Genomic DNA, 7,668 nt, shown 5'->3' with positions numbered 1-7,668 from the left:
TGTCACCATGGAGTGTGTTTGTGTTAGAGAGAGAGAGAGAGAAAAACTGAAACAGACACAGACACAGAGATACAGAGACAGAGGAGAGGCTGGTTGTGGGGGGATTTCTTTTGGACAGGGCTGTTGATTATTGTCTGGTCCCCACTGCAACAATCCCCTCTACCCAGAGAGGAGGGATGAAGGTGTGCCTCCTCCTCACTTTAGGGTGGAGGGATTTAGAAGTTTGGCAAGTTTGTGCCTCAGGGGTCCATGGACCAGAGAAAGGCAAGGCTAAGGCAACAGCCCCTCTTCTATCACCTCCATCCCCCCAGCAGAGAGATGATCATGCTGAATTGTGAGTGTCTGCTGAGTTGTCTGCCTCCCCAACTTGACCTGTATCCCCTGCCCCTGCAGGAGGCATAGCACCTAGTTGATGCTTGATAAATGTTCTGGTGAACAGAGGAAAGACTGTTGGAGCCACACAGATCCAAGTTCAAATCCTGCCTCTGCCACTTTGCAGCTGTGCTCCCTTTGGGGAAGTCACATCATCTCTCTAACCTCATTTTCTCACTTGTAAAATGAAAATAACTGAGTATCTGTTCTTAATAACACAGAGCTTTATTTTCCCCTGAGCCGTCATTTTATTCTGACACAGATGAGAGGTGCCCCCCGACGGGACCTTCGTACCTTCCCTCAGCCATGGGCCCACTGGTGGGCGTGCAGGGGTGCCGGCCAGCACAGTGGGCATGGGCTGTCAGTAGCCAGAGCCGGGGACCTGGGCCAAGCCTGTCCTAGCTCCTTCTTGCGGGAACAGAACCCCATCTGCTCCTCTAGGAAGGAGATCTGCTCACTCAGAGAGAGGGTCGATGCGGTCCAGCTGTTGGAAGGGGTGAGCCAGGAAGCTGCTGGGCTCAGGCCGCCTGTGCTCGAGGGCCCTCAAGGCCAGGCTGTACAGTGGGGCCAGCAACAGCTACAGCTTCTGCTCCAGCACATCCACCCTTGACCGAAGCCGCCGCACCTCCTCCTCCTCTACCGCACTGTCCATTCCTGTTGTGGGGTTCGGGGCTACCCTGGGGGTCCCTCTCTCGGGCAAACAGAGCACACCATCTGCTGATGGGCCGTGCCCTTCCCGACACTGGCAGCAGTAACTACCCACGGTGTTGACACACCACGGGGGACAGGTGCCCCCTCCAGCACTGCATTCATCCACGTCTGTCTGGCAGGTGTCGCCCTGCCATCCTGCAGGGCGGTGACAGCAGCCTGGCTGGACACAGTTCCCCCCGTTCTGCCACCGCGGCTGGCATATTGCTGCTCCACGGGCCCTGGGGAGACTGCTGGTCCTCTTCCAGCCAGGGCAGCAGGCATGGCGAAGCCCGGCGGAGGCTGGCCCAGGGCCGCGGCAGTAGGCAGTCCTGTAGATGGTCCAGTAGGTGCTGCAGGCTCAGAACTGTCACAGGTGGTGAGGAAGGGTTGGTACATTCGCTACACAAAAGTCTCGACTCGGGGCCCTTGGGAGCCCCGATGGCACACACCCTGTGGCCAGGCCGGTAGACATGCTCAGGGCCACCCACTGCCAGCACCGAGAACCACAGCAGAAGTAGCTCCCTGGAGTCACACATGCCCCATGTTTGCAGGTGGGATGGCCTTCTCCTCAGGGCGGCCGCTCCAGCCGAGAGCACACTGAAAACCAGAGTGTTTATTGAAATGAGATCAAGCATCGGCACGTAGTAGGTCTCCCAACAATGATGAACGTATAAAGACACAGCAGTCTTGGAAATTGCACACTGGCAGGCCCTCCTGAGAATTTCCCATCTGAGCTGATGCAGTGCTGGAACTTCTGGATCTTGGTTTCCTTCCCTGCTCCTTCCTCAGTCACCACCACCATCATCATCATTAGCAGCAGCAACAGCTGCCGGTTGTATGGCAATTTCCAGAAATTCTATGACTTGGTCTCATGTAAATCCACCAATAATCCTGTGAGGTCTGTATATAATTCCTATTCCACAGAAGGCATCTAGGCCTAGAGAGGGTGTATGACTGGCTCAAGGACACAGGGATTTGAGGCTTGAGGGCACTGCTTTTGACCTTCCTTAAATGAACTGATTTACTATGTATTCAGTACCCACTGTGTGCCAGGCACGTCAATTAGCAGCATGGCTCCTGTCCCCACACAGATGAGTCGAGAGGACAGGCATGCAAGGCAAAACGGTACTTATAACTCTGCACGGCAAGTGCTGCCCATGAAAACCCCAGACAAGAGGACAATTTCTTTTTGGGGGGGGGCAATCAGTTGGAGAGCAGATCCAGTCCACTTTTTTTTTTTTTTTTTTTAAATCTCTGTGGCTTTGGGCAAGTCCCTTCACTTCTCTGGGCCTTGATTTCTTCATCTGTAAAATGGGGACTATGAGGAATGCCTCATATAGGAGAGTATGACTCTCTCACACAATCACTGCAGAGATAACAGACATAATGCATATGTGTGGCACAGGGGCACAAGCAAGAACTCGGTGAATTGTAGCTGGTTCTTCATTATTGCAACCTAGAGGTGAGCCAGGGGCCGCCTGACCCCTTGAGATCCTCACAAGATGAGCCCAAGCACCCACTGCAAAACCCTCTTCAAGATTACTGCAAATTCCTGGGACACTTGATCTCTCCTGACCTGGCGCCTGCTTCAGCCTGTACTGTCTTTGGTCAACATTATACCAAAATAGATGTAAAACTTGGCCCCTTCCACTATTTCCACAACACCCCAATCTAGGCAGCCTCAGTGAGTATAGGAGGCTTTTTTGAAGGTTTCCAGGGATGGGAGACAGAGAAAGGCATCACATCATAGTTACAAAAAACCTCAGGGTGAACTAAAAATAACTTGGTTCCCTAGATGGCCTCAGCCTTCTCTTCTGCTTCCTTTTCCGTTGTCCCCAGCCCTTCAGCCTTGGGACAGCTGCCATAGTTTGGCTATTGTCTCCAATTCCCTCTTCCTAAGGAGCTCTCCAATTTCCATTCCGGGCATTATCCCACCGTGGGAAGCCATAGAGGTTGGAAGGGTTGGCTCTCCCTCCTATCTCTCCCTCACCCAGCCACCCACGACACCCCCATGAGTAAAGCACCACAGGGTGCCTTTCCCACCTTCTCATAGCCCCCACAGGAAGGGAAAAAATGTTTGCAATCATTCCTGGTAGTTGATGGTGGTGGGTGGGTGACCCTGGCTAGCTGCTGGCTGCAGACCTGCCTCCCCCATTTTCAAGACCCAGTCCTCCAGTTTCCGGTAGATTCTCTTGAGTGCTCGGTAGCTTAAAACATCCAGTGTCGTTTTAGGAAAAAATTCAAATCCTAGTCCACTTTCTTGTTGCCTCCACAGCAGCTGTGTCTCAGAGCTTCAAGAACAAACTTTCACCTTCAACAGTTTTTCAAAGTGTTTTCCCAACCAAAGCCATCCTCTTCTCTAGGACAGGAAGTCACATGCTGAGGATCTATGAGCTGCAACTGGCCCGCAGGGATGTTCTTAAGAAATCAAATCAACACTTAAAAATTCAAAGATTACACATGAAAATCTGGATTTGTGGCATTTCATGTAAACTCGTAATATCAGTCATCGTAGGACCCACATTCCTCCCAAGGAGCATGTTGGCCTGAATGGAGAGCAGAGTCTCTGCCCTTTAGACAGGTTTTTCTTGTGCTGTCACCCACTGGCCTTATTTCTCCTGCTTGATCCCTGTAGGCTTTCAACTTTGTGACCTTTGTTAAAGGGCATTTCGGCACCGGTTTCCACCCTCCACTGCGTTATTACAATCAAATTGGGTCTATAAATGTGCTAGGTTCGCAAAGGGTACCCTAGGCAGAAGATACGGCAACAGTAGTCACTTAGGTATGCAATCGGTGACTGTTCCTGGAAAGGCAAGGGGTCCGGAGGAACTGGGTCTCTGGGCTAGGGGGCTGTAAAGGGTTAAACTGGGGCTTGGTTCTGTAGGGCCTTAATGCTCTCTTACAGGACACTGGGAGCCAGCGTGGGGTTTAGAGCAGGGACACGGCATGGGGTGTGCATATGAGAAAAGGGGCTGGGCAGCTCATAACGGGATGGACTGAAACCCTCCCATCCCTCCGAATGTCCCCCCAGAAAGCCCAGCGAGAGGCTGAGGCCGTGATCCAGGAGGGCCCGGGACGCTGCGGCCAGGAGCGGCGGTGGGAATGGCTGGGACGATGGCAAGGGAGGGACTCTGGAGACAGCCTTGCGCGGGAACGGGTACGCCTGACCTTGACGCAAAACACTGCAGGCGCCGCGGCCGCAACGCGTTCGTCTATCCCCCCCTCCCCTCCCCTCCCCTGCGCCGCAGCGGACTGCGGCGGAATCCCGGCCCCTCGCCTCCGCGCCCTCCCGCGCCGCTGCGGCACGCGAGGGGCGGGGGCGGCGGGGTGGCGGGGATGCCCGTCTTCCCTGGAAGGCCGGAGAAGGGGGTGGGGGAAGGAGGCCGGTCACGTGGCGCCGCCACCAGGCGCAGCCCGATTGGCGGTTCCGCAGCCCTGCCTGCCCGGCTGCTCGGATTTCCAGGCACGGAGCAGCCCCTCCTGCGTGTCCGGGCTCGCAGGGGATGCTCTGGCCCAGCGCCGAGCAGGGTAGGGCGGGGCCCGGGCTCTCTGTCCTGTTAACCGCTGCCAGGACCCTGGCTTCTCGCCGAGATCCTCACTGCAGCTTGGGAGGTCTGATTATTGTCTCAGTGAACACATCCCTTCTCTGCGTCTCTCCTGCCTTCCCCCATCTGTCCCTTTTCCTACCGTGCTACCTGGAGGCCAGCTTTGCGAGGACTGGCTGAAGCAGGTTTGTGTTACTTGCCACAATGTTGCAGCTTTGGGCGAATCAGTTAACCTGGCTGGAAGTGGGGAAGATTCAAATAGAAATCCCACAGACACTCTTTCTCTCTGCTCCTCCCCTGCTCACGCTTTGTCTCTCTCTCTAAAATAATAAATAAACATTAAAAAAAAATTTTTTTAAAGGGGGTTCCTGGGTTGCTCAGTTGGTTGAGCCTCCGACTTGGGCTCAGGTCATGGTCTCGGGGTTCGTGAATTCGATCCCCGCGTCAAGCTCTGTGCTGACAGCCCAGAGCCTGGAGCCTGCTTCGGATTTTGTGTCTTCCTCTCTCTCCGCGCCTCCCCTGCTCACGTTTTGTCTCTCTCTCAAAAATGATAAGTAAACATTAAACAAAAAATTTAGAAATCCCACAGACACCTCAAGTCCCACACATCCAAACCGACCGCAGTCTCTCCCGAACTGCTCCTTCTTTGTTTCGCCATCTGTTTTAAGCAAAAACCCAATAGCCGTGTCCATCTTGCTATCCCACATCAAATTTATGACCGAAACCTATTAAATTTACCTCCAAAATATTTCTTAAACCTCAGAACCGGGTATTTTCCCTTAGGATTTATCCCAGTTTATACTGTATGTTTATTTGTGTGATTGCTGTTGAACAGTAAGCTCCATGAGAACAAGGACCTTGTCGTTTTGCTCATCACTGTATCACCAACACAGTACCGGCACATACTAGGTGCTTCATAAATTTTTATTAAATGAATAGATGCACGGCAAGTCCCATGCTAGGTACTAGCCGTGGAAGGGACAACAGAATTTAAGGTGAGACACACAGTTCTATCCTCAAGAAGTCATCTGTGTAACAAACGTGCCCTGGGGGCTTCTCTATGTTAGGCCAGTGCACAAGACGAGTAAGACACCATTTCTACCTTTCATCTAGGGGGACCACACATGACCAACCTAAACAACAATAAGACTCTGGTATTGGAGGGGTCAGGTGTGGTGGTATATAATGACCTCTAGAGTCAGAAGAGTCCAGGGTTTGGAATCTAATGATCTGGCTTCCCAGGCCAGCTTTGTCTCCTTCTGGCTATGTGACCACAAATCTCCTCTCTCTCAAAGGCTCCATCCTTTCATCTTAAAAATGGGGGATAATAATACTATCTAAGAGACATGAACAAGACAAATGAAAACGTTGAGTGCCAGGTTTTACAACAATGCCAGGTATGGGTGGGCGACTATACCTCCTTCTTTGCCTGAAAGAGACCAGTTGACACCCGTTGAACCAGGGCAGTTAATTAATAACAGCGTTCCTGGGGGCACGTGGGTGGCTCAGTTGGTTGAGTTTCTGACTTTGGCTCAGGTCATGATCTCATGGTTCTTGAGTTGGAGCCCCACGTCAGGCTCTGTGCTAAAATCTCAGAGCCCGGAGGCTGCTTCAGATTCTCTGTCTTCCTCTCTGCCCCTCCCCCACTCACGCTCTGTCTCTCTCAAAAATAATTAAACATAAAAAAATAATAATAATAATAGCATTCCTGAGGCTCCTGGGAGGCTCGGTTGGCTAAGTATCTGACTTTGGCTCAGGTCATGATCTCGTGGTTTGTGAGTTCAAGCCCCACATCAGGCTCTCTGCTGTCAGCACAGAGTCTGATTCAGGTCCTCCGTTTCCCTCTCTTTCTGACCCTCCCTGCCCCTGAGTGCACGCACTCTCTCTCTCAAAAATGAATAAACATTAAATAAGAAAAAATAATAGTGTCCCCGTTCGTTCTCAAAAGTGTCCTGGGCTTGGACAGTAGATTATATGGTCATCCTAGTAATAGGTGTGATACTAGAGTTATCTACACCGTGCCCTGGGGACACAAAGGTGGGAGGGTGGTGGGGCTGACTGTAGAAAGGGGGGCTGTGACCATGGAAATGAGCCTGGAAGAATGCATGCCATTACACCAAGTGAAGAGAGACAGGAAGGGCATAAGAGGCAGAGGGACCAGCATCTGCAAAGGAAGCAAAACTTGGTAATTCTGGGCATGCCTAGATAGCATCAAGAAGGCCAAATGGTGCTCGTTTTGGCAGCATATATACTAAAATTGGAATGGCACAGAGAAGGTTAGATGGCCCCTTGCACAAGGATGTCACACAAATTTGTGAAGCCTCCCATATTTTTAAGGGGCGCTTGGCCAGCTCAGTCGGTAGAGCCTGTGGCTGTTGCTCTCCAGGTTGTGAGTTCCAGCCCCATGTTGGGTGTAGAGATTACTTAGGAAAAAAAGGCCAAATAGCTCAATTCTAAGAGGCATGGAAGGAGATGAGGCTGACAGTGGGAACTGTAGAAGGGATTGGCATGAGTTGGTGGCTTTACAAAAGAGTCCAACTGAGGAGCTGGGGCCAAAGTCCAGGCAAGAGAAATAATGAGGCCTGAAGCCAAGAGAGGTTCTAGAAACACTTTAGAGGTTAACTGGACTTGGGGGGTTGGAGGACAGGTCAGGGGCAGGAGAACGTCTAGGGGAATGGAGAGGCCATTCATTGAAGCAGGTGGGGAGGAAGGGCCAGGAAACCCAGGAGACAGGAGGTGACCCAGATTGGACTGCCAAAAGTAGGGGTCATAAGAAGTAGGGGTCACTTCTGAGGCCAGGGGAAGGAGCTGGGGCCCAGTTGGTATTCAGGTGACATCTGAATAAAAATTACCTTTCAGAGCAACCTTGAAAGGCAAGAGAAAGGTCAAAAATAGAGGCTCAAGAAAGAGCTGATTTCACAGACCAACCTCATTGTACATATCGCTCTCCTTGATCAAAATGTTCCCACAATGCCCCGCTGCATAACAGAATAAAAGCTGAGGTCCTCAGCCTGGTGTTCAAGGCTTCTGGTGACCTGGCCCCAACCTATCTCTGGTAAAC

The 7,668-nt window shown here is 51.9% G+C and overlaps 1 non-coding gene and 1 pseudogene across 1 annotated transcript; one reads left to right on the top strand and one right to left on the bottom strand.

Annotated features, from left to right (window-relative positions):
• Window positions 1–672: 672 nt before the first annotated feature.
• LOC115519696 lies at window positions 673–1,598 on the bottom strand (annotated as a pseudogene).
• A 5,236-nt stretch (window positions 1,599–6,834) lies between these two features.
• LOC115522546 lies at window positions 6,835–6,941 on the top strand. Its single transcript, XR_003971449.1, has one exon. It is a non-coding gene; the product is annotated as a U6 spliceosomal RNA (small nuclear RNA).
• The last annotated feature ends 727 nt before the right edge of the window (window positions 6,942–7,668 follow it).

Source organism: Lynx canadensis, chromosome C1 (assembly GCF_007474595.2).
Source record: "Lynx canadensis isolate LIC74 chromosome C1, mLynCan4.pri.v2, whole genome shotgun sequence".
NCBI classification, from domain to species: domain Eukaryota; kingdom Metazoa; phylum Chordata; class Mammalia; order Carnivora; family Felidae; genus Lynx; species Lynx canadensis.
This window is presented reverse-complemented; position numbering and strand designations above follow the sequence as displayed.